The sequence below is a fragment of the Protopterus annectens genome, chromosome 2.part0 (genome assembly GCF_019279795.1).
Source record: "Protopterus annectens isolate FY-2018-M chromosome 2.part0, PAN1.0, whole genome shotgun sequence".
NCBI classification, from domain to species: domain Eukaryota; kingdom Metazoa; phylum Chordata; order Ceratodontiformes; family Protopteridae; genus Protopterus; species Protopterus annectens.
Window position 1 is genome coordinate 281,198,385 of NC_056728.1, and position 27,574 is coordinate 281,225,958.

General features: G+C 44.8%; 1 protein-coding gene across 7 annotated transcripts in view; it reads left to right on the forward strand.

Moving 5' to 3' along the window:
* The window catches only part of CSNK1G3 (casein kinase 1 gamma 3), a 2,843,512-nt gene that overhangs the window by 2,619,806 nt on the left and 196,132 nt on the right, over positions 1-27,574 (forward strand). The window lies entirely within an intron of this gene.

Below are 27,574 nucleotides of genomic sequence, written 5' to 3' on the forward strand. Positions count from 1 at the left end.
AACTGTGGCTGTGTTGAGACCATAGTTTTTTTAGGTACCATTGAAGTTTCCTCATGTGCAACTTTGCACATGGGATTAGAAGAATGCAAGATGCCATGAAGCCCAGAGCCTGCAGGATTTTCCTTGCAGTGAGCCTGGTACAATTTGCTAGAATTTTTAAGTAATGAGTTAGTTGCCCTTGTTTTTCTGGTGTAAGATAGGCCATCTGGGTGTTTTTGTCCAAGTTGGCACCCAGGAAAGTTATTTTCTGAGATGGTGTTAGCCTGGATTTCTCCTTGTTGACTGTGTATCCCAGAGAATTCAATAACCGTGTTACATAAGCCAGATGTTCCAGAAGTAGGTGCTTGTTGTCCGCTTGGATCAGGCAGTCGTCCAAATAAAGGGTAAATTTGTATCCCTTGAAGTCTGCAGTAGGCAATTACTGATGCCAGGCATTTCGCGAATACTCTGGGCGCAGTAGATAAGCCAAAGGGCAATGCAGAGAATTGATAGTGGATTGAACCTGCAAGAAATCTGAGGTATCTTCTGCAGCTTTGTCTGATTGGGACATGCAGGTATGCCTCCTTGAGGTCCAATGTTACCAGCCAAAACTCCTTGCCCAGCATGGGAAGAAGCTGCTGTAATGTGAGCATCTTGAATTTTGGTACGAGTAGAAATGTGTTTAGGATGGATAAGTCCAAAATGGGTCTCCAGTTGGTTCCTTTCCTTGGTACCAGAAAAAGTCTGGAATAAAAACCTTGACCTTGTTCGTGAGTAGGTACCTCTTGAATAGCTTTCATGGCCATAAGCTTTGAAATTTGTATTTGAGCCTCTGCCCTTTGATTGTGTGGCAGGTTCGGCATGCCTCTCATTTTTGGAAGAGTGTGAAAGTGAAATCTGTAGCCTCTGTTTATAATGTCCAGGATCCAGTTGTCTGTTGTGATAATATGCCAATTTCTTGTAAATAATGCCAGCTTTCCTCCCAAGGGTGCTGCCAGCTGAGACTTGCTTGGCATGGAAAGGGGGAAGTCATTGGGTTTGTTTCCTGTATTGCTGTGCACTGTCTTCGCCACCTCTTGTTGCTGGAGTTTGCCACTGTCTGCCTCTATATGATCCTTGAGGTTGTCCTCTGCCCCTTGTGCGCCTGTATCTACCTCTTTGTGGCTTGTCCGTGGCTGGATAGGACCAGTTCTTTGCAGGCCAATTTCTGCTAAAATGTGGTGGTTGAACCTGTAGAAAAGCTTTGACAGTTTGCATAGATTTAGCTTTTTCTTCCATTTTCCATAGTATCTCCTCAGCATTAGTACCAAATAGTACATCCTTTTGTAAAAGAGCATCTAGTAGCTTAGCTTTAACATGGTCAGGCAAGGTTTGTTCTCTAAGCCAGGCATGTCTACGAATGACTGATCCTGTCACAGCAGCTCTACTTGAGGCCTCTAGGGCATCATAGCCACATTGTAAGGTGTGTTTAACTTGTTCTGCACTATGCATCATATCCTGCAACTCCTTCAAATCTGGTTGTTCAGGTTGAGACATTTTATTTCTTAATTGTGATAACAGAAACTGCTGATATTTAAGCATATGGAACTGACAATTTAAGGCCCTCATGGCTAGGGTGGCCGAGGTATATACCTTTTTTCCCCACCTTTCTAAGGATCTAGACTCTCTTTCGGAAGGTAGTGGATTCTTAGCAGTAGAGGCCTTCATTCCCTTGGGGCCTTGAGAAATGGTTTCTGGGTCAGCATTATGGCTTTTGTAAAGAAATTGGTGAGAGGTAGGAACTCTGTAGGCTTGACTGGGGCAGGAGGCAGGGAATCCGGATTTAGGCAAGCCTCCGAGTAAACATCATCAAGTATGTCCAAGACAGGAGGTATCGCCAGAGGTCTGTGCTAAGGTAACAAAAGAAATTCCCTAAGTCTTTTCTTGGAATCAGAAAAGTCTTGGCCTTCCCAATGGAAGTGTTCCCTCAAGGTGTGCAAGGTTTCCCCAAAAGAGAAATCCTCTGGTGGAGATACAGAAGGAATGGACTGCTCAGCATCCGAATCTTCAAAAGGGGAGTACGAGTGTTCCTCTTCATCAGAATGTTCTGAAAAAATGGAATCCTGGTCAGAAGAGGGAGAAGCTTCCTCCTCTCGGGGTCTCTTGTCTGGAGGGGGCTGGGAACCCCTGATAAGAGTAAATAAATCCTCAGCCATTTTTAGCATCTGCTTTTTAGGCATGGGGCCTGGAGATGGGCCCTGTGCAACAGGCCTCTTGGGGTGCATGGCTGATTTGGACTTAGTAAAGGTCTTAATGGAGAAGGAAGATGAGGGTCTAAAAACACCATGGGTGGAAGTGGACCTATCCACATTAGGAGGCTCAACACTCACAGTGGCTTCGGTGGTTGTAGTCTGGGTATGGGCCGAGGTACCTGCGGTCTCGGGTACAGAGGACACCGCCAAAGAAGTGTCGTCGGTAGTCAGGAGCTACGTAGGCGCCCCGCTGAGAACCGGACCACGTGTAGCCGGTTTTGGCGTGGTGTCGGTGGAGACCGCGGGCCTCGCGTGTCGGTCTTTGTCCTTGCGTTTTTTGGACAAAACGAACGGTAGTCGGAGTATCCGACATTTTATAATCAAAGGTTTTACCAAAAAAGTGCTGGGCGAACTCCGCCCGACGCTTAATAGTGCGTTTATTGAAAGTAGCGCAAAAGCGACAGGCCGAGACATCGTGGTCTGGGCCTAAACAAGGTATGCAGAGGGAATGGAAATCCTTATGCGGTATTTGCTTCCCACAAGAAATACAATTGTTAACTTTGTCTGACATCGGTCTGAGGCAAGAAAAGTTTCCCCAACGGGGTACTTAGCTTTAAAGAAGACTTCGGTTTCCAATTATTCGTAATTTCAGGAGCTGGCCGACCGGCACTTGCGAACTGCTTCTGCCGGCACCGCTGCAAAAAGACTGAAGAATATGGCGTTGGCTGTGTCTTATATACCCCTGTCGCACTGACGTCAGGAAAGAAAGCGACGACAACCGACGCCGGACCTAGACTTTGGAATTCGGCCGACCGAGGACCCGCCTGACGGCAGAAAACCCATCTGTGATTACTGCAGCTGTATGCACGATGAACATCAAGTGGGTAAACATACCTTACAGTGTGGTTTTGATGCTCTAGAGGTCTCATGTAGAGCTGCTGTTACAGGCTCAGTCATACGCAGGCATGCCTGGCTCAAGGAACAAGCCTTGCCTGATCATGTCAAAGCTAAATTACTAGACGCCCCTCTTCAAAAGGATGTACTATTTGGGGCAAATGCTGAGGAAGTATTACGGAAAATGGAGGAAAAGGCTAAGTCAATGCAAACTGTGAAAGAATTTCTGCAGGTTCAACCCCCACATTTTAGTAGAAATTGGCCTTCCAAAAGCTGGTCCTTTCCTGCCACAGACAGACTCCAAAGAGGCAGATACAGGCGCTCGAGGGGCAGGGGACAAACACAAGGCTCGTACAGAGGCAGACAATGGCAAGCTCCTACACAAAGAGGTGGTGAGGACAACTCGCAATCTTTCAGAAAGCAAAACCAATGACTTTCCCCTTTGCATGCCAACCAGGTCTCAAATGGCAGCCCCCTTAGGAGGAAAGCTGGCACTATTCTCAAAAAATTGGCATATTTGTCACAAAGGACAAATGGATCCTGAACATTATAAACAGAGGCTACAAATTCCATTTTCATACCCTTCCAAAAATGAAAGGCATGCCAAACCTGCCACACAATCAAAGAGCAGAGGCACAAAAGCAAATTTCAGATCTTATAAACATGAAAGCTATTCAAGAGGTACCTACACACGAACAAGGTCAAGGTTTTTATTCCAGGCTATTTCTGGTGCCAAGGAAGGGAAAAGATTGGAGAGCTATTTTGGATCTTTTCATCCTAAACACATTCCTACTCGTACCAAAATTCAAGATGCTCACTCTACAGCAACTTCTTCCCATGCCGGGCAAGGAGTCTTGGCTGGTAACATTGGACCTCAAGGAGGCATACCTGCATGTCCCAATCAGACAAAATTGCAGAAGATACCTCAGATTTCTTGCAGGTTCAACCCATTATCAGTTCTCTGCATTGCCCTTTGGTTTATCTACTGCGCCCAGAGTATTCACGAAATGCCTGGCATCAGTAATTGCCTACTGCAGACTTCAAGGGATACAAATATACCCTTATTTGGACGACTGCCTGATCCAAGCGGACAGCAAGCACATTCTTCTGAAACATCTAGCTTATGTAATAATGTTATTAAACTCTCTAGGATACACAGTCAACAAAGGGAAATCAAGACTAATACCCTCTCGGAAGATAATTTTCCTGGGTGCCAATTTGGACACAAACACCCAGTTGGCCTACCTCACGCCAGAAAAGCAGGGCAACTAATTCAATATTTCAGAACACTGGCAAATTGCACCAGGCTGACTGCAAGGAAAATCCTGCAGGCTCTGGGATTCATGGCATCTTGCATCTTACTAATCCCATGTGCAAAGCTGCATATGAGAAAACTACAATGGTACCTAAAAAACATATGGTCTCAACACAGCCACAGTTTGGAAACAATAATACCACTAATTCCATGTCTGCAAAAGGAATGTCTGTGGTGGGCTCAAGCATGCCAAACAAACACAGGTCTTCCATTCAGCAAGCCTCAAGCAAGTCAAGTCATCACAACAGACGCCTCGGACTACGCCTGGGGGGTGCACATGACAGACCGGTGCATTCAGGGCAAATGGACCCAAAAAGAAAAGCACCTTCACATCAATCAAAAAGAAATGCTAGCAGTGATAAATGCTATTACAGCTTTCAAGGACCTTCTACAACCAGGTCAGCTATTGATAAGAACAGACAACACCACAGTTATGTGGTACATAAACAAGCAGGGAGGAACACATTCTTATCCCCTATGCAGACTGGCCATGTCACTTTGGAACATGGCCATGGACTTACAAAAGGAACTACAAGCACAGTACTTGCCAGGCAAGGAAAACACGCTGGCAGACAACCTAAGCAGGAATATGACAGATCCACACGAATGGAAGTTGCATCCAAAAGTTTTTACAGAAATAATCCAAGAATGGGGAAGGCCAGACATAGATCTCTTTGCCTCCCACAAAAATCATCAATTGACAAAATTCTGCTCAAGGATCTTCCATTCAAAGGCCTGGAGAGTGGACGCTCTCTCTTTCAGTTGGACATCAATGACAGTTTATGCCTCCCCACCTCTTCCTCTGCTGCCCAAAGTCCTATTGAAGACCAGAGCAGACAGACCAAAGATGATCCTCATTGCTCCAGACTGGCCAAGGCAACACTGGTACCCACTCCTGAGGAGCCTGACGCATTCCCCACCATGGACCCTGCCTCCAATGCCTCTTCTTCTGACATAGCACAGCTTCAAAACTCTTCACAGTCAGCTGAAAACACTCAATCTAGCCGCATGGAAGATTCCTTAGCATCGCAGCAGGCCCTGCTCTCCAAGGAGGTGCAGGATGTCATTTTGGAGGCCAGAAGGCCATCAACTAGAAAAGCTTACTCTGCAAAATGGAAACGTTTTTGTGTTTGGAATGAGAAAAAGAGCCAGTGCCCTGGAAAACTGAATTTACCTCAAATACTACAATATTTGGCTGAACTGCTAAGCAGTGGACTTTCGTTCTCCTCCATCAAAATCCATGCCTCAGCCATTTCTGCAGAATACAACACTGATCCACCTTTATTCTCTCACCCTCTATTAAGACAGTTCCTCAGAGGGGCTAAGAATTTAAGACCTCCAAGAAAACAACCAATACCTGCTTGGGATCTTAATTTCATTCTGGAAAAACTGACTTTGCCTCCTTTTGAGCCAGCTGCCTCATCAGATTTACAATATTTGTCCTGGAAAACAGCTTTCCTTCTGGCTATCACTTCAGCTCGTAGAGTTTCAGAACTACAGGCTCTTATGGCTGTCCAGCCTTTTATCATCTTCCATCAGGACAGAGTTTCATTACGTACCAACCCGTCCTTTATGCCTAAAGTGGTATCCAGGGTAGCTTTAAATCAGGCCATACATTTACCTACTTTTTATCCTAATCCTCAAAACAAAGGGGAGAGATTACTGCATTCCTTGGACATCCACAGACAACTGCGTTATTATTTGGACAGAACAAAGCCTTTCAGAAAATCAGAACAGCTTTTTGTGGCCTATGCAGTAGGAGCTCAAGGAAAGTCAATATCCAAACAGACAATCTCAAAATGGATAGCCCACTGCATACGCTTTTGCTATTCCTTTCATGGCAAAACTGTACCTACAGGCATTAGAACTCACTGTACCAGGGCCACAGCCACCTCTGCAGCCTTCCTCAGAGGAGTTCCTACCAAGGATATTTTAGAAGCAGCCACTTGGAGTTCTGTGCATACCTTCTCTAAGCACTACAACCTACCATTAGACTCCAAATCTAGAGCAGGCTTTGCCACTGCAGTCTTGCAGGGCATTTTGGCTCCTCCTAGCTCCACCTAGTGCCTACCACCCCTTTCTTAGCTTTGGGATTCTACCCATCTGTTATGACTGCAGATGTATGCACGATGAACATAGTACAGTTTTGTACCTACCATAAATGTAGATGTTCGAGTGCTAATACAGCTGCAGTCCAGGTTTCCCTCCCTCCTTCCCCTCTAGGGGTCTTCTTTTATGGTGTATTTGCTTGCAACTACTGGTCTTTGATTATATTGCATTGCATTATTACATAATTTTATGTATTGCCTTCTTTCTGGGGGCACCTGACATCTGGGGCAAGAAAAACTGAAGAACATGGCGTCGGCTGGTTCTTTTATACCCCTGTCGCACTGACGTCAGGGAAGAAGCGACGACAACCGACGCCAGACCTAGACTTTGGAATTCGGCCGACCGAGGACCCGCCTGACGGCAGGAGAACCCATCTGTTATGACTGCAGCTGTATTAGCACTCCGAACATCTACATTTATGGTAGGTACAAAACTGTACTTTTTGACCATCATGTTGCTTCCGTTGTACGGAAAGTTTTCTACATGGCCCACCTTATAAGTAAGGGTATCTCCTCCCGGGACAAGGAGGTCATAATATTCCTGTGTTCTTCCCTTTCAAGGCCCATTATTGAGTAGAATGCCCCTTTTGGCATGTACCTCGCAAAGCACATGCAGCAGCTGGAGAGACCACAAGAGGTTCCTCACCAGTAGAATCCAGGGCTTCAAACATCTGTCCTACACTGACAGGCTAAAAGCTCTATCCCTCTACTCTTGTTTCATACAGACTCCTCAAATCAGAGGTGACCTCTGTCTGGCATATACAGAGCAGTCTCAGACACTGCCTTGATGGGACTGCTGCATATCCGCAAGTCATGCTCCACTCGAGTAACCCACATGCGTAACCTCAACCTGGTCTGTGACATCAGTAGGACTTGTTGGTGGGACAGGTTTGTGCCCCATAGATTCCCCCATCTGTGAAATAGACTCCCTCTCCACATCAAGCAGAGTGTATCCCATTATCCCTTCTCAAGTGCAACCTGGATAACTGGGTGGGAAACAGAAAGTAGGTGTTGACTTGGCTAATCATGGGCTAAACTCTTGGCTAGCCTTATAAGGGCCTCAGTGCCAATAGCCTAGTAACTTCCTATGATTATTTGTTGAATACGGCTGTTAAACTTATGTACTCAGCTTATTTCAGCTTACTATTATTGGTGTTAGCTGCACTCAAGATTTAAGCATTCCAGTAACATTTGATCAGGTATGCATTGTATCCTAGTTGTATATATATATCTAATGTTTGCATAGTTTTTGTAAAATTCCTTTACTTTTTCTGTAAAGTTAATTAAAGTGAAACATTGTATATGTTAAATGTAATCATCATTGTTATGGGTGTGCTGTTTTGATTAGTAAATGTTTTTCCTGTCCATTTCAGACCATTTATATTCAAGAACAAGTGTAAATGTAGGATGCAGAAGTTTTAGTTTCTTTTCACTGTTCTTTATTGATTCTCACAGTGTGGCTCAGTGCTGCAGCCATTACTTTGAGAATATGTACCATAGGCTGAGGGCTGACATCTAGCCAGACATTCAGAGCTGAGAACTCCCCTCCTGTGACTGGACTGTCATCCATACACTGTATTTCTCAGTATACCTGGTGTAAGGTGGCATGCACCCTGTCTTAACTAATTGTTTCTGGTTATGTTCAATGCATACAGTTTGGATTAAGGGCATTCATTAGTCTCTTGGGCAAGGCCAAGACTTAAGTGAGCAGATGAGTACCTTATTGGGGAATTCTTTAAATGTTGTATATTGTAATATTGGCCAAATCCTTTTAGAAAAAAAAGATGCTGAGTATGCCAGCGAGGGAAGTACATATGAAAAAGAAGAATGTTGTGTAAAGACAAGCACAATCTATGTGAATATTGCTTAAGGTTGGAGTACGATGTCAGTACCTTCAGTATTTGGCAGATGTTCAGGCCTAGAACTTTTTGAGTGAGAAATCTGGTCATTCAGGCCACTTTGAAGGAGAATCTTGCAGTCTTCTTTCCTAAGTCTGCCATAGTGTCTGGTAATAGACAATCAGACTTCCTCTCAAAAAGAAAGGGTAAGAAAAAGGAAGAGATGTTAGAAACAGGGAGTTGGTGGACTCCATTTGGAATCTTCGGTCCAAGGAGTCAGTACCATGGAGGTGCTTGATCAGTCTCCCAACCTGATGTGTTCTGTGACCAAGGCTTTTGGCACATGGAGATCACTGCACCACTGTCCTTCTAGCATGTTCACAAGACCAAACACCCCATGGATCTGCAAAACAGGATAACAAGGCATCCCCTGTTGAACATCAATTACTTATCAAGCATAGATAGTGAGGGTCTTATGCCAAGTGTCATGTTTTGTGCTCAACTGCAACTACAAAAATGCCCGTGCGGCCATGCATTTGTTACCTGCACCCAAAAAAGCCATGTGTCAGTCCCTAGTTGTCAGTTCTTGTAAAACTTTCAGGGTATTAAATCTGGAAAGTCTGGTACAAAATGCACTTAAGGTTGTCATTTTATCTGTAAGGACTTAAGCACAGGTAAGTGAAGTTGGCTTAGCCATTTTCCCTTGGTTAGTATAGTATTGGGAGTTTTGATGGTGACATCTTTCCAGTGGCAAGAATGTCACTTTCTCACCCCCCCCCCCCAGGAAGAGCTGTCATAGTTAAAGGGGACCTTCTTCCTAAGATAAAAATGCAGTCTGCATAACCACTTTGTCTAAAAAGAATCTTACCTTTGTACAAAGTACCTGTAACAATATTTGTAGATGTTCATCGTGTTTCACTGTTGCAGTCATTACAGTTGGGTTATCCTGCTGGCAGGCTACCCGCAGTCGGCCTGAATTCCAAAGTCTAGGTCCCGGCGTTGGTTGCTGTCGCCTCCTCCCTGACGTCAGTGCACCAGGGGTATAAAAGATACAGCTGATGCCATTTTCTTCAGTCTTTCTTGCCGTGCGGTGCCCGAAGCAAAAGCAGTTTGCAAGTGCCGGTCGGCCGACTCCTGAGATTTTCGTGTTCGCATTTCGGATCCAAAGTCTTCATTAAAAGCTAAGTACCCCGTTGGGGAAACTTTTTTCTTGCTCCAGACCGATGTCCGAAAAAGTTAATAATTGTATTTCTTGTGGGAAGCAAATACCTCATAATGACTTAATTCTTACTGTATTCCTTGCCTAGGCCCTGATCACGACGCTGCTAATTGTCAGTTTTGTGCTAGATTTAACCAACGCACTATTAAGCATCGGTACGATTTTGCATTTCACTATTTTGGCAGAAGATTTAATTACACTATGTCGTCGGATAGCCATCCGACTACCGCAATTCAAAAGAAACACAAAGAAAAGGACAGGCATCTGAGGTCCAAAACTGACGACGAGGCTTATTCTAAGCCAGTCGCCGGTTCTCAGTGAGGCGCTTTCGCAGCACCTGACTCCCGCTACTTTAGAGCCGCAGGCCGCTTCCAACTTCCACGTGGAGCCGACTAGGCCGCTAGAAACTCAAAGATTTGGAACCTTGGAAACTATTCCCTCAGATAGGTCCGGAGCCGCTGAGCAGGCATCAACTTCAGAGGGTGTTTTCAGGCCTACACAGTTATATGTTAAAACGACTTTAGCTTCAAAGGCAAAGACTGAAGCACCTCTAAAGACAAAGAAACAAGTACAACAGCCCCATGGACAGGCCTCCATGCCTAAAAAACAGATGCTCAAAATGGCCGAAGACCTAATTACTTTGATCAGGGGTTCCCATCTCCCTCCTGATAAGAGGCCTAGTCAAGAGACAGAATATGAATCTTCAGATCTGGTTTCCATTTCTTCTGATTCCTCTTCTGATCAGGAATACTCTCTTCCTCCCTATGAGGATTCTGATGCTGAAGAATCTATCCCTTCAGCCTCTCCTCCTGAGGATTATTCTTTTGGGGAAACTGCATACCATAAGGGAGCATTTCCACTGGGAGAGCCAAGATTATTCAGAATCTAAGAAAAGGCTCAGAGACTTCCTTTTAATACCTCAACACAGGCCCCTTGCTATTCCACCTGTGTTAGACATTGTAGATGATGTATTTTCAGAGTCCAGTCTGACTCCTGACTCTTTACCTCCAGCTCCTGTTAAGCCAGACAGATACTACAGGGTTCCTGATTCACATAAATTTCTTTTTAAGAACCCTGCTTCTGACCCAGAAACTATCTCTCAGGGTCCCAAGGGGGTTAAGGCTTCCACTGCAAAAAACCCTACCCCCTCTGACAGAGATTCCAGGGCACTGGACAGATGGGGAAAAAAGATCTACACTTCTGCTACCTTGACTATAAGGGCTTTAAATTGTCAGATTCACGTGCTTAAATATCAGCAATACATTGTCACTGCTTAAACAGAAAATGTTGACAAATTCTGAATGTGCAGAAAATAAAGAAATGCAGGATTTATTGCATGCAGCTGAACAAGTCGGAAAGCACAGTTTACAATGTGGTTTTGATTCATTGGAGGCCTCCTGCAGAGCCGCTGTTACGGGTTCTCTCAGGGTCCCAAGGGGGTTAAGGCTTCCACTGCAAAAAACCCTACCCCCTCTGACAGAGATTCCAGGGCACTGGACAGATGGGGAAAAAAGATCTACACTTCTGCTACCTTGACTATAAGGGCTTTAAATTGTCAGATTCACGTGCTTAAATATCAGCAATACATTGTCACTGCTTAAACAGAAAATGTTGACAAATTCTGAATGTGCAGAAAATAAAGAAATGCAGGATTTATTGCATGCAGCTGAACAAGTCGGAAAGCACAGTTTACAATGTGGTTTTGATTAATTGGAGGCCTCGGGTTCTGTCATTAGCAGGCATGCTTGGTTAAAGGAACAGAATCTGCCTGATCATGTTAAAGCAAAATTATTAGATGCTCCATTACAGCATGATACCTTGTTTGGTGTTAAAGCAGAAGAGGTGTTGAAGAAAATGGAGGACAAAGCTAAATCTATGCAAACAGTCAATGATTTCTTACAGGTTCAGCCTCCAAGATTTAGCAGGCACTGGCCTACAAAGAATTGGTCCTTTCCAGTGTCAGACAGGCCACAAAGAGGCAGATACAGACACCCTAGAGGCAGATCCCAGCCCCAAGGCTCATACAGGTCTAAACAATGGGGTACTTCTACCTCCAAAAGCGGAGAAGACAAATCACAGCCATACAGGAAACAGTCCCAATGACTTCCCCCTGCCAGCACCAAGCACTTATCTTTTGGCAGCACTTTTTTGGGGGGGGGGGGACTAGCACTTTTTTCTCAAAATTGGCACGTAATAACACAGGACAAATGGGTCTTGGATATAGTGTCACAAGGCTACAGGTTTCACTTTCACACCCTGCCAAGGGAAAACGGTTTGCCAGACTTGCCAAAAAATCAATGGGCAGAGGCACAAAAGCAAGTGTCATCCCTCATGGACATGAGGGCCATTCAGCAAGTACCACAGCAAGAGCAGGGACAAGGATTTTAGTCAAGACTGTTCTTGGTGCCCAGAAAGGACAAAGCCTGGAGACCAATACTGGACCTATCTATTCTGAACACATATCTGGATATTCCAAGATTCAAAATGTTGACTCTGTAGCAGCTTCTGCCCATGCTGGGCAAGAAGGCTTGGCTTGTGACTTTAGACATAAAAGAGGCATACCTGCATGTCCCAATCAGACAATCATGCAGAGAAGATAGCTCAGATTCATAGCTGGCTCAATGCACTACCAATTCTCTGCACTGCCCTTTGGCTTATCTACTGCGCCCAGGGTCTTCACAAAATGCCTGGCTCCAGTAATTGCATTCTGCAGACAAAGAGGAATACAAATATATCCTTACTTGGACGACTGCCTTATTCAAGCAGAGAACAAGGACATTCTACTACACCATCTGGCGTTTGTAAAAACATTTCTAACATGCCTAGGGTACACAGTAAACGAAAAGAAATCAAAACCAGTACCCTTTCAAGAGATAATATTCCTGGGTGCAAGCTTAAATACAACTGCCCAGATGGCTTATCTCACGCCAGACAAACAAAGGCAACTGACTACTTATTTCAAAATGTTGGCAACAAAGACCCAGTTATCTGCAAGAAAAATTCTGCAGGCTTTGGGCTTCATGACATCCTGCATTCTGCTAATTCCATATGCAAGACTGCATATGAGGAAACTTCATTGGTATCTAAAAAGTGTTTGGGCTCAACATTGCCACAGCCTGGAAACAATAATTACCCTCATTCTCTGCCTGCAACAGGAGTTTCGATGGTGGGCAAAGGCCTGTCACCACAACAAGGGGCAGCCATTCGTTTTACCCACAGCCAGGCAGATATTAACAACAGATGCATCAGATTATGCCTGGGGGGCCCACATGGCAGGAAGATGTATTCAGGGCACATGGTCCGCAACCCAAATGCATCTACATATCAACCAAAAAGAGATGCTAGCTGTTCAGAATGCCCTGACAGCCTTCAAGGATCTACTTCATCCGGGACAACTACTGATAAAAACAGACAGTACTACAGTCATGTGGTACATAAACCAGCATGGAGGCACTCATTCCTACCCCCTATGCAGACTAGCCATGACTTTGTGGGACACAGCATTGACTTACCAAGTACATCTGCAGACACAATTCCTGCCAGGAAAGATAAATACTCTGGCAGACGAGCTAAGCAGAAACCTCATGGATCCCCACGAGTGGAAATTGGATCCACAAGTCTTCAGCATGATAACAAGGAATTGGTATGCCCGGACATAGATCTATTTGCCTCCCCTCACAACTGCCAACTACAGAGATTTTGCACAAGGCCTTATCACACGCAAGCATGGAAAGTGGATGCTCTATTTTTCAGCTGGAAAAACTTAACAGTATATGCCTTTCCTCCATTGCCTCTCTTCCCCAAGGTACTCCTAAAAGTCGGACAAGAGAAACCAAAAATGATACTGATTGCCCCAGACTGGCCCCACCAGCACTGGTACCCAATCCTAAGCAACTTGTCTCAATACCCAGCCTGGACATTACCTCAAATTCCTCACTTACTGTCCCAACACAACAATCGGATCCTGCACAGCCAACTCAAGACCTTAAATCTGGCAGCATGGCGGATAATGTAGTCATTCAAAACACACCTCTCTCTAAAGTGGTGATGGATGTTATTTTGGAGGCCAGGAGGCCTAGTACCAGAAAATCTTACGCTGAAAAATGGGAGAGATTCTCTGCTTGGAACCAGGCACAAGGGATTGACACGACTGTACCAAATATTCCTCAGATTTTGCAATATTTAACTGAGAAGCTGGACAAAGGCCTATCCTTTTCATCAGTTAAGATTCATGCTTCTGCCATTTCAGCTCATTACAATACAGAGCCACCTATTTTTTCTCATCCTTTATTAAGGCAGTACCTCAGAGGAGCCAAAAACTTAAGGCCCCCAAGGAGATCACCAGTACCTGCATGGGACCTCAATTATGTCTTGGAAAAACTCACCCTGCCTCCTTTTGAGCCAGCCGCTACAGCTGATATAAAATTTTTATAATGGAAAACAGCTCTGCTCCTAGCAATGACCTCTGCAAGATGAGTCTCAGAGCTACAGGCACTCATGGCTGTGGAACCTTTTATCATTTTCCATCCAGATAGGGTTTCTCTGAGGACAAACCCGACTTCTATGCCTAAGGTAGTGACCAGTGTGGCCCTTAACCAAACTATTCATTTGCCTACCTTCTACCCAAACCCACAGAATAAGGGTGAGAGACTTCTGCATTCTTCGGACATACACAGACAGCTGCGCTTCTATTTGGATAGTACCAAAGCTGTCAGAAAGACAGCAATTACTAGTGGCATATGCTGCAGGATCACAAGGAAAGGCTATCTTAAAGCAGACTATTTCAAAGTGGATAGGTCACTGCATTCATTTCTGCTATTCACAACATGGCAAATCAGTGCCTAAGGGCATTAGGCCACATTCAAACAGAGCAGCAGCCACTTCAGCAGCCTTCCTCAGAGGAGTACCAACCAAAGACATTTTAGAGGCTGCAACCTGGAGTTCAGTGCACACTTTTACAAAGCACTATCACTTACCACTCTACTTTAAAGCCAGGGCAGGCTTTGCCACTGCAGTTCTGCAGGCCTCATAGCCGCTCCTAATCCTATTTAGCTTCAACCTTCCAACCTTAGCTTTGGGATTCAACCCAATTGTAATGACTGCAACAGTGAAACACGAACATAGTACAGTTGTGTACTTACCATAAATGTAGATGTTCGAGTGTATTCACTGTTGCAGTCCAGGTTACCCTCCCACCATCCCCCTTATCTTTGCTGGAACTTATCTGTACTTCTCTATCCTATATATCCTATACAACCTATGTGGTGTATTTGCTTGTAGATGAAGGAAAAATTTACCTTGGTGCATGCATGCTTTATTGACATATTTTAGCCTACCCTTTTGGGGGCACCTGACATCTGGGGCAAGAAAAACTGAAGAAAATGGCGTTGGCTGCATCTTTTATACCCTTGGCGCACTGACGTCAGGGAGGAGGCGACAGCAACCGTCGCCGGACCTAGACTTTGGAATTCAGGCCGACTGCGGGTAGCCTGCCAGCAGGATAACCCAATTGTAATGACTGCAACAGTGAATACACTCAAACATCTACATTTATGGTAAGTACACAACTGTACTTCATACCTCCCTTTCCACACTAAGATAACCCTATTGTGACACATTATCTAAGGCAAAATGGCTACCAGTACAATTTGGAAGATCTGTACTGTTGCCACCAAAAGTGTACAAACTCCTCATTCTCAACTCCCATTTCTTTGCTAATAGATTTGCCACAAGATTCTCCCCGTATAATCTTAGATCCCAAACTCCTTTCACCTCCAACCCTCAAACCCCTCAAAACAGATTCCACAGTTATAGATCACTCCATCTCTGTACTCGCATGCAAAGTCTAGGAATCCCTGGTGACAGTTAGTTAATTTTCTTTTAAGTTCAAACTTGAACTAAAAAAAAAGAAAAAGAAAGAAATCTTTAAACTGGCACAGTACAAATGCTTCCTCTGTGTTAATAGTACATAGAAACCAACCACAAAGTCATAGTCTTAGGTTTACTTCCTTCTCTTAACCAGTTTTCTTGAGCAATGCAGATGTTCATCGTGTTTCACTGTTGCAGTCATTACAGTTTTGTTATCCTACTGGCAGGCTACCCACAGTCGGCCTGAATTCCAAAGTCTAGGTCCAGCGTCAGTTGCTGTCGCCTCCTCCCTGACGTCAGTGCACCAGGGGTATAAAAGATGCAGCTGATGCCATTTTCTTCAGTCTTTCTTGCCGCGTGGTGCCCGAAGCAAAAGCAGTTCGCAAGTGCCGGTCAGCCGACTCCTGAGATCTTCAAACTCGAATTTCAGATCCGAAGTCTTCATTAAAAGCTAAGTACCCCATTGGGGAAACTTTTTTCTTGCTCCAGACCAATGTCGGAAAAAGTTAATAATTGTATTTCTTGTGGGAAGCAAATACCTCATAAGAATTTTCATTCTTACTGCATTCCTTACCTAGGCCCTGACCACGACGTTGCTAGTTGTCAGTTTTGTGCTAGATTTAACCAACGCACTATTAAGCGTCGGTACGATTTTGCATTTCATTACTTTGGCAGAAGATTTAATTATATAATGCCGTCGGAACAGCCGACTGTCTGAGTTTACAAAAAACGCAAGGAAAAAGAGAAGGACAGGCATCCGAGGTCCAAAACCGACGATGAGGCTTCTTCTAGGCCAGTCGCCGGTTCTCAGTGAGGCGCTTTCGCAGCCCCTGACGACTGCTACTTTAGAGCTGCAGGCCGATACCGACTCCCATGTGGAGTCAACCAGGCCTACAGAAACTCAAGGTATTGGACCTTCGGAAACCATTCCCTCAGATGGGTCCGGAGCCGCTGAGCAGGCATCGGCTTCTGAGGGCGTTTTCAGGCCTACACAATTATATGTTAAAGCTACTTCAGTTACAGAGGCAAAGACTAAAGCAGCTTTAAAGACAAAGAAACAAATACAACAGCCCCATGGACAGGCCTCCATGCCTAAAAAACAGATGCTCAAAATGGCCGAAGACCTAATTACTTTGATCAGGGGTTCTCATCCCCCTCCTGACAAGAGGCCTAGGCAAGAGGTAGAATATGAATCCTCAGATCAGTTTTCCATTTCATCTGATTCCTCTTCTGATCAGGAATACTCTCTTCCTCCTTGTGAGGATTCTGATGCTGAAGAATCTATCTCCTCAGCTTCTCCTCCTGAGGATTATTCTTTTGGGGAAACACTGCATACTATGAGGGAGCATTTCCACTGGGAGAGCCAAGATTATTCAGAATCTAAGAAAAGGCTGAGACTTTCTTTTACTGCCTCAGCACAGGCCCCTGGCTATTCCACCTGCGCTAGACATTGTAGATGATGTATTTTCAGAGTCCAGTCTGACTCCAGACTCCTTACCTCCAGCTCCTGTTAAGCCAGACAGATACTACAGGGTCCCAGACTCACACAAATTTCTTTTTAAAAACCCTGCTACTGACCCAGAAACCATCTCTCAGGGTCCCAAGGGGGTCAAGGCTTCCACTGCAAAAAAACCTACCCCCTCTGACAGAGATTCCAGGGCACTGGACAGATGGGGGAAAAAGATCTATACTTCTGCTACCTTGGCTATAAGGGCTTTAAATTGTCAGATTCACGTGCTTAAATATCAGCAATACATTATGTCACTGCTTAAACAGAAAATGTTGACAAATTCTGAATGTGCAGAAAATAAAGAAATGCAGGATTTATTGCATGCAGCTGAACAAGTTGGAAAGCACACTTTACAATGTGGTTTTGATTAATTGGAGGCCTCCTGCAGAGCCGCTGTTACGGGTTCTGTCATTAGGAGGCATGCTTGGTTAAAGGAACAGAATCTGCCTGATCATGTTAAAGCAAATTTATTAGATGCTCCATTACAGCATGATACCTTGTTTGGTGTTAAAGCAGAAGAGGTGTTGAAGAAAATGGAGGACAAAACCAAATCTATGCAAACAGTCAAGGATTTCTTACAGGTACAGGCTCCAAGATTTAGCAGACACTGGCCTACAAAGAATTGGTCCTTTCCAGTGTCAGACAGGCCACAAAGAGGCAGATAGACGTCCAAGAGGCAGATCCCAGCCCCAAGGCTCATACAGGTCTAAAGAATGGGGTGCTTCTACCTCCAAAAGTGGAGAAGACAAATCACAGCCATACAGAAAGCAGTCCCAATGACTTCCCCCTGCCAGCACCAAGCACTTATCTTCTGGCAGCTCCTTTCGGGGGAAAACTAGCACTTTTTTCTCAAAACTGGCACCTAATCACCCAGGACAAATGGGTCTTGAACATAGTGTCACAAGGTTACAGGTTCCACTTTCACACCATGCCAAGGGCAAACGGTATGCCGGACCTGCCAAAAAAATCAATGGGCAGAGGCACAAAAACAAGTTTCATCCCTCATGGACATGAGGGCCATTCAGCAAGTGCCACAACAAGACCAGGGACAAGGGTTTTACTCACGACTTTTCTTGGTGCCCAGAAATGACAAAGCATGGAGGCCAATACTGGACCTATCTATTCTAAACACATACCTGGATATTCCAAAATTCAAAATGTTGACTCTGCAGCAGCTTCTGCCCATGCTGGGCAAGAAGGCTTGGCTTGCAACTTTAGACCTAAAAGAGGCATACCTGCATGTTCCAATCAGACAATCATGCAGAAGATACCACAGATTCATAGCTGGCTCAATGCACTACCAATTCTCTGCACTGCCCTTTGGCTTATCTACTGCGCCCAGGGTCTTCACAAAATGCCTGGCACCAGTAATTGCTTTTTGCAGACAAAGAGGAATACAAATATATCCTTACTTGAACTACTGCCTTATTCAAGCAGAGAACAAGGACACACTACTACAGCGTCTGGCATTTGTAAAAAGATTGTTAACATGCCTAGGGTACACAGTAAATGAAAAGAAATCAAAACTTGTACCCTGTCAAGAGATAATATTCCTGGGTGCAAGCTTAAATACAACTGCCCAGATGGCTTATCTCACGCCAGACAAACAAAGGCAACTGACTACTTATTTCAAAAAGTTGGCAGCAAACACCCAGGTAACTGCAAGAAAAATTCTGCAGGCTTTGGGCTTCATGACATCCTGCATTCTGCTAATTCCATATGCAAGACTGCATATGAGGAAACTACAGTGGTATCTAAAAAGTGTTTGGACTCAACATTGCCACAGCCTGGAAACAATAATTACCCTCATTCCCTGCCTGCAACAGGAGTTTCGATGGTGGGCAAAGGCCTGTCACCACAACAAGGGGCAGCCATTCACCATTCCCCCAGCCAGGCAAACATTGACAACATATGCATCGGATTATGCCTGGGGGGCCCACATGGCAGGAAGATGCATTCAGGGCTCATGATCCGCAATCCAAATGCGTCTACATATCAACCAAAAAGAGATGCTAGCTGTTCAAAATGCCCTGACAGCCTTCAAGGACCTACTTCATCCAGGACAACTACTGATAAGGATGGACAGTACTACAGTCATGTGGTACATAAACAAGCAGGGAGGCACACATTCCTACCCCCTTTGCCGACTAGCCATGACTTCGTGGGACACAGCATTGACTTACCAGGTACATCTGCAAGCACAATTCCTGCCAGGAAGGATAAATACTCTGGCAGCCGAACTAAGCAGAAACCACCTCATGGATCCCCACGAGTGGAAATTGGATCCACAAGTTTTCAGCATGGTAACAAGGAATTGGGGATGCCCAGACATAGATCTGTTTGCCTCCCCTCACAACTGCCAACTACAGAGAATTCTGCACAAGGACTTATCACAAGCAAGCATGGAAAGTGGATGCTCTATCTTTCAGCTGGAAAAACTTAACAGTATATGCCTTTCCCTCTCTGCCTCTCCTTCCCAAGGTAATCCTAAAGGTCAGACAAGAGAAGCCAAAAATGATACCGATTGTCCCAGACTGGCCCCGCCAGCACTGGTACCCAATACTCAGGAACTTGACTCAATGCCCAGCATGGGCATTACCTCAAATTCCTCACTTACTGACCCAACAAAACAATCAGATCCTGCACAGCCAACTCAGGACCTTAAATCTGGCAGCATGGCAGATAATATAACTTTTCAAAACACACATCTCTCTAAAGCGATGATAGATGTTATCTTGGAGGCCAGGAGGCCCAGTACCAGAAAATCTTATGCTGAAAAATGGAAGAGATTCTGTGCTTGGAACTAGGCGCAAGGAATTAACATGACTGTTCTAAATAGCCCTCAGATTTTACAATACTTAACTGAGATGCTGGACAAAGGCCTATCCTTTTCATCAATTAAGATTCATGCCTCTGCCATGTCAGCTCATTACAATACAGAGCCATCTATTTTTTCTCATCCTTTATTAAGGCAGTACCTCAGAGGAGCCAAAAACTTACAGCCTCCAAGGAGATCACCAATACCTGCATGGGACCTCAATTATGTCTTGGAAAAACTCACTCTGCCTCCTTTTGAGCCAGCCGCTACAGCTGACATAAAACTTTTATCATGGAAAACAGCTCTGCTCCTAGCAATAACCTCTGCAAGATGAGTCTCAGTGCTACAGGCACTCATGGCTGTGGAACCTTTTATCATTTTTCATCCAGATAGGGTTTCTCTAAGGACAAACCCCACATTTATGCCTAAGGTAGTGTCCAGTGTGGCCCTCAACCAAACTATTCATTTGCCTACCTTTTATCCAAACCCACAGAATAAGGGTGAGAAACTTCTGCATTCTTTGGACATACACAGACAACTGCACTTCTACTTGGACAGAAACAAAGCTTTCAGAAGGACTGAGCAATTACTGGTAGCATATGCTGCAGGATCACAAGGAAAGGCTATCTCAAAGCAGACTATTTCCAAGTGGATAGGTCACTGCATTCATTTATTCTATTCTCAACATGGGAAATTAGTGCCTAAGGACATTAGGCCACATTCAACCAGAGCAGCAGCCACTTCAGCAGCCTTTCTCAGAGGAGTGCCAACCAAAGACATTTTAGAGGCTGCAACCTGGAGTTCAGTGCACACGTTTACAAAGCACCATCACTTACCACTCTACTCCAAATCCAGGGCAGGCTTTGTCACTGCAGTCCTACAGGGCCTCATTGCCACTCCTAATTCTATTTAGCTCCTGCCTCCCAACCTTAGCTTTGGGATTCAACCCAGTTGTGATGACTGCAACAGTGAAACACGATGAACATAGTACAGTTGTGTACCTACCATAAATGTAGATGTTCGAGTGTATTCACTGTTGCAGTCCAGGTTACCCACCCACCATCCCCCTTTTCTTTTCTGGGTCTTATCTGTACTTCTCTATTCTATACAACCTATGTGGTGTATTTGCTTGTAGATGAAGGAAACTTGTTACTTGAGGCATGCATGCTTTGTAGACATAATTTTAGCCTACCCTTTTGGGGGCACCTGACATCTGGGGCAAGAAAAACTGAAGAAAATGGCATCGGCTGCATCTTTTATACCCCTGACGCACTGACGTCAGGGAGGAGGCGACAGCAACTGACGTCGGACCTAGACTTTGGAATTCAAGCTGACTGCGGGTAGCCTGCCAGCAGGATAACCCAGTTGTAATGACTGCAACATTGAATACACTGGAACATCTACATTTATGGTAGGTACACAACTGTACTATACTACTACTACTCCTACCAAGCCTAACATTCTCCCTCTAATCTTTCTTCCTGATGTTCTTCGTGTTTCACTGTTGCAGTCATTACAGTTGGGTTATCCTGCTGGCAGGCTACCCTCAGTCGGCCTGAATTCCAAAGTCTAGGTCCGGCTGTTGTTGTCCTCTTCCCTGACATCAGTGTGCCAGGGGTATAAAAGATGCAGCCGACGCCATTTTCTTCAGTCTTTCTTGCCACGTGGTGCCCGAAGCAAAAGCAGTTCGCAAGTACCGGTCGGCCGACTCCTGAGATTTTCGTGTTCGAATTTCAGATCCGAAATCTTCACTAAAAAGCTAAGTACCCCGTTGGGGAAACTTTTTTATTGCTCCCGACCGATGTCAGAAAAAGTTAATAATTGTATTTCTTGTGGGAAGCAGATACCTCATAAGGACTTTCATTCTTACTGTATTCCTTGCCTAGGCCCTGACCACTACGTTGCTAGTTGTCGGTTTTGTTCTAGATTTAACCAACGCATTATTAAGCGTCGGTACGATTTTGCATTTCATTATTTTGGCAGAAGATTTAACTATACAATGTCATCTGATATCCATCCGACTACCAGAATTCACAAGAAACGCAAAGAAAAGGACAGGCATCCGAGGTCCAAAACTGACGACGAGGCTTCTTCTAAGCCAGTCGCTGGTTCTCAGTGAGGTGCTTTCGCAGCCCCTGACGCCCGCTGCTTTAGAGCCGCAGGCCACTTCAGACTCCCACATGGAGCCGACTAGGCCACTGGAAACTCAAGGTATTGGAACCTCGAAAACTATTCCCTCAGATGGGTCTGGAGCTGCTGAGCAGGCATCGGCTTCTGAGGGTGTTTTCAGGCCTACACAGTTATATGTTAAAATGACTTCAGCTTCAAAGGCAAAGACTAAAGCACCTCTAAAGACAAAGAAACAAGTACAACATCCCCATGGACAGTCCTCCATGCCTAAAAAACAGATGCTCAGAATGGCCAAAGACCTAATTACTTTGATCAGGGGTTCCCATCCCCCTCCTGATAAGAGGCCTAGGCAAGATACAGAATATGAATCTTCAGATCAGGTTTCCATTTCTTCTTATTCCTCTTCTGATCAGGAATACTCTCTTCCTCCCTATGAGGATTCTGATGCTGAAGAATCTATCCCTTCAGCCTCTCCTCCTGAGGATTATTCTTTTGGGGAAACTCTGCATACCATGAGGGATCATTTCCACTGGGAGAGCCAAGATTATTCAGAATCTAAGAAAAGGCTCAGAGACTTCCTTTTACTACCTCAACACAGGCCCCTTGCTATTCCACCTGTGTTAGACATTGTAGATGATGTATTTTCAGAGTCCAGTCTGACTCCTGACTCTTTACCTCCAGCTCCTGTTAAGCCGGACAGATACTACAGTGTTCCTGATTCACAAATTCCTTTTCAAAAACCCTGCTACTGACCCAGAAACTATCTCTCAGGGTCCCAAAGGGGTCAAGGCTTCCACTGCAAAAAACCCTACTCCCTCTGACAGGGATTCTAGGGCACTGGACAGATGGGGAAAAAAGATTTACACTTCTGCTACTTTGGCTGTAAGGGCTTTAAATTGTCAGTTTCATATGCTCAAATATCAGCAATATATATTATGTCACTGCTTAAACAGAAAATGTTGATAAATTCTGAATGTGCAGAAAACAAAGAAATGCAGAATTTATTGCATGCAGCTGAACAAGTTGGAAAGCATACTTTGCAATGTGGTTTTGATTCTCTGGAGGCCTCCTGCAGGGCTGCAGTTATGGGTTCTGTCATTAGGAGGCATGCTTGGTTAAAGGAGCAAAATCTACCTGATCATGTTAAGGCAAAATTATTAGATGTTCCATTACAGTATGATGCTTTGTTTGGTGTTAAAGCAGAAGAGTTGTTAAAGAAAATGGAGGACAAAGCTAAATCTATGCAAACAGTCAAGGATTTCTTACAGGTACAGCCACCAAGATTTAGCAGACACTGGCCTACAAAGAATTGGTCCTTTCCAGTGTCAGACAGGCCACAAAGGGGCAGATACAGATGCCCTAGAGGCAGATCACAGCCCCAAGGTTCGTACAGGTCTAAACAATGGGGCGCTTCTACCCCCAAAACTGGAGAAGACAAATCACAGCCATACAAGAAACAGTCCCAATGACTTCCCCCTGCCTACGCCAAGCACTTATCTTCTGGCAGCACCTTTAGGGGGAAAGCTAGCACTTTTTTCTCAAAATTGGTACATAATAACCCAGGACAAATGGGTCTTAAACATAGTGTCTCATGGCTACAAGTTTCATTTCCATACCCTGCCAAGGGCAAACAGTTGGCCAGACCTGCCAAAACATCAGTGGGCAGAGGCACAAAAACAAGCCTCAACCCTCATGGACAATGAGGGCCATTCAGCAAGTATCAAAGCAAGAGCAGGGACAAGGATTCTATTCAAGGCTGTTCTTGGTACCCAGAAAGGACAAAGCCTGGAGACCAATACTGGACCTATCTATTCTAAACACATGTCTGGATATTCCAAAATTCAAAATGTTGACTCTACAGCAGCTTGTACCCATGTTGGGCAAGAAGGCTTGGCTGGTGACTTTAGATCTAAAAGAGGCATACCTGCATGTCCCAATCAGACAAACATGCAGAAAGAAGATACCTCAGATTTAAAGCTGGCTCAATGCACTACCAATTCTCTGCACTGCCCTTTGGCTTATCTACTGCGCCCAGGGTCTTCACAAAGTGCCTGGCACCAGTAATTGCATTCTGCAGACAAAGAGGAATACAAATATATCCTTACTTGGACGACTGCCTCATTCAAGCAGAGAACACGAACATTTTACTACAGCATCTGGCGTTTGTAAAGAGATTACTACCATGCCTAGGGTACACAGTCAACGAACAGAAATCAAAACTAGTACCCTCTCAAGAGATAATATTCCTGGGTGCAAGCTTAAATATAACTGCCCAGATGGCTTATGTCATGCCAGACAAACAAAGGCAACTGACTACCTATTTCAAAATGTTGGCAACAAAGGCCCACTTATCTGCAAGAAAAATTCTGTAGGCTTTGGGCTTCATGGCATCCTGCATTCTACTAATTCCATATGCAAGACTGCATATGAGGAAACTTCAATGGTACCTAAAAAGTGTTTGGGCTCAACATTGCCCCAGCCTGGAAACTGTAGTTACTCTCATCCCCTGCCTGCAACAGGAGTTTCGATGGTGGGCGAAGGCCTGTCACCAAAACAAGGGACAGCCATTCACTCTACCCCCAGCCACCCAGACATTAACAATGGACGCATCGGATTATGCCTGGGGAGCCCACATGGCAGGAAGATGTATTCAAGGCACATGATCCGCAAACCAAATGCATCTACATATCAATCAAAAAGAGATGCTAGCTGTTCAAAATGCCCTGACAGCCTTCAAGGACCTACTAAATCCGGGACAACAACTGATAAAAACAGACAATACCATGGTCATGTGGTATATAAACAAGCAGGGAGGCACTCATTCTTACCCCCTCTGCAGACTGGCCATGACTTTGTGGGACACAGCATTGACTTACCAAGTACATCTGCAGGCACAATTCCTGCCAGGAAAGATAAATACTCTGGCAGACGAACTAAGCAGAAACCTCATGGATCCCCACGAGTGGAAATTGGATCCACAAGTCTTCAGCATGATAACAAGGAAATGGGGATGTCCGGACATAGATCTATTTGCCTCACCTCACAACTGCCAACTAAAGAGATTCTGCACAAGGACTTAACACAGACAAGTATGGAAAGTGGATGCCCTATCTTTCAGCTGGAAAAACTTAACAGTATATGCCTTTCCACCTCTGCCTCTCCTCCCTAAGGTACTCCTAAAGGTCAGACAAGAGAAGCCAAAAATTATACGGATTGCCCCATACTGGCCACGCCAGTACTAGTATCCAATCCTAAGGATCTTGTCTCAATGCCCAGCCTGGACCTTACCTCAAGTGCCTCATCTACTGTCCCAGCAGAACAATCAGATCCTGCACAGCCAACTCAAGTCCTTAAATCTGGCAGCATGGCGGATAATGTAGTCATACAAAACACACCTCTCACTAAAGCAGTGATGGATGTCATTTTGGAGGCCAGGAGACCTAGTACTAGAAAATCATATGCTGGAAAATGGAAGAGATTCTGTGCTTGGAACCAGTCACAAGGAATTGACACAGCTTTACCAAATATTCCTCAGATTTTGCAATACCTAACTGAGATGCTGGACAAACGCCTCTGCCATTTCGGCTCATTACAATGCAGAACCACCAATCTTTTCTCATCCGTTATTAAGGCAGTACCTCAGAGGGGCCAAAAACTTAAGGCCTCCAAGAAGATCACCAATACCTGCATGGGACCTCAATTATGTCTTAGAAAAACTCACCCTGCCTCCTTTTGAGCCAGCTGCTATAGCTGACATAAAGTTTTTATCTTGGAAAACAGCTCTGCTCCTAGCAATAACCTCTGCAAGACGAGTCTCAGAGCTACAGGCACTCATGGCTGTGGAACCTTTTATCATTTTTTATCCAGACAGGGTTTCTGTGAAGACAAACCCAACTTTTATGCCTGAAGTAGTGTCCAGTGTGGCCCTTAGCCAAACTATTCATCTGCCTACCTTTTATCTAAACCCACAGAATAAGGGGGAGAGAATTCTGCATTCTTTGGACATACACAGACAGCTACACTTATATTTGAACAGAACCAAAGCTTTCAGAAAGACAGAGCAATTACTAGTGGCATATGCTGCAGGATCACAAGGAAAGGCCATCTCAAAGCAGACTATTTCAAAGTGGATAGGCCACTGCATTCGTTTCTGCTATTCACAACATGACAAGCCAGTACCTAAGGGCATTAGGCCACATTCAACCAGGGCAGCAGCTGCTTCAGCAGCCTTCCTCAGGGGAGTACCAACCAAAGATATTTTAGACGCTGCTACTTGGAGTTCAGTGCACACCTTCACAAAGCACTATCACTTACCACTCTACTCTAAATCCAGGGCAGGCTTTGCCACTGCAGTTCTGCAGGTCCTAATAGCTGCTCCTAATGCTATTTAGCTCCAGCCTCCCAAACTTAGCTTTGGGATTCAACCTAATTGTAATGACTGCAACAGTGAAACACGAAGAACATAGTACAGTTGTGTACACTTACCTTAAATGTAGATGTTCGAGTGTATTCACTGTTGCAGTCCAGGTTACCCACCCGCCATCCACCATTTCTTTGATGGATTTTATCTGTCCTTCTCTATTCTGTACAACCTATGTGGTGTATTTGCTTGTAGATGAAGACAAAATATTTACTTTGGTGCATGCATGTTTTATTGACATATTTTTAGCCTACCCTTTTGGGGGCACCTGACATCTGGGGCAAGAAAAACAGAAGAAAATGGCGTTGGCTGCATCTTTTATACCCCTGGTGCACTGACATCAGGGAAGAGGCGACAGCGACTGACGCCGGACCTAGACTTTGGAATTCAGGCCGACTGAGGGTAACCTGCCAGCAGGATAACCCAATTGTAATGACTGCAACAGTGAATACACTCAAACATCTACATTTATGGTAAGTGTACACAACTGTACTTTCTCCCCTCCCAGTTTCCCTTAGTTAATCCCTCCCTCCTTTTTGTATTACTTTTTTTCACCCACTTGTTCACCCTTCTTTGCTTTCTCTTTAATCCTCTGTCACTGTTGACACAGTTTATCTTGCTAACACCTCTCCTATGTACAAATACTCTGTCACCACAGTAAATAGTACGGAGTCTAGACCTGCACTCCAGATGACCTATGACTGTATAGCGGCATGGGCACTTGAGGGACTGGATAGAAGAGGATGGGAATGAGAGGCTGATGCTGGCTCTTCCATCCTGGGGAGGGATTCAGCCTGGTTCGCTGTAGTAGGAGTATAAGGAACCTGGTGAGCTTTGTGTGCTACTTGGTCAGGAGGTTACACATTGTACAAGCACAGAAACTCACATTCACCTACTGAAAGCAGCCATAACAGACAGATTGCAAGTCTGCAAGAGGGTGGGGAAGTTAGGTCATGCTCCCCATGAGCAGTATGATGTTGTACCAGTATCATCGGTTTACTCACTGGCTCTGGATATGTGTTTGGTAGAGCCTGGGTTGGCCCAAGGTGGATTCAGCAGAGCCAGTGAACAAATAGAGGTTGGTGGCAGCTTATGGCCAGCTGCATGGAGCTAAATAAATAATACGGAGTCAGTGTTTGAAACATTTTTGTAAATATTGCAGTAGTTAACTGCTTCTCTCATTGTTTTATTCTGAGTAACTGCACGTCTTTTGTAATAGCTTCTTTTGTGTGTGTGTTTTTTCC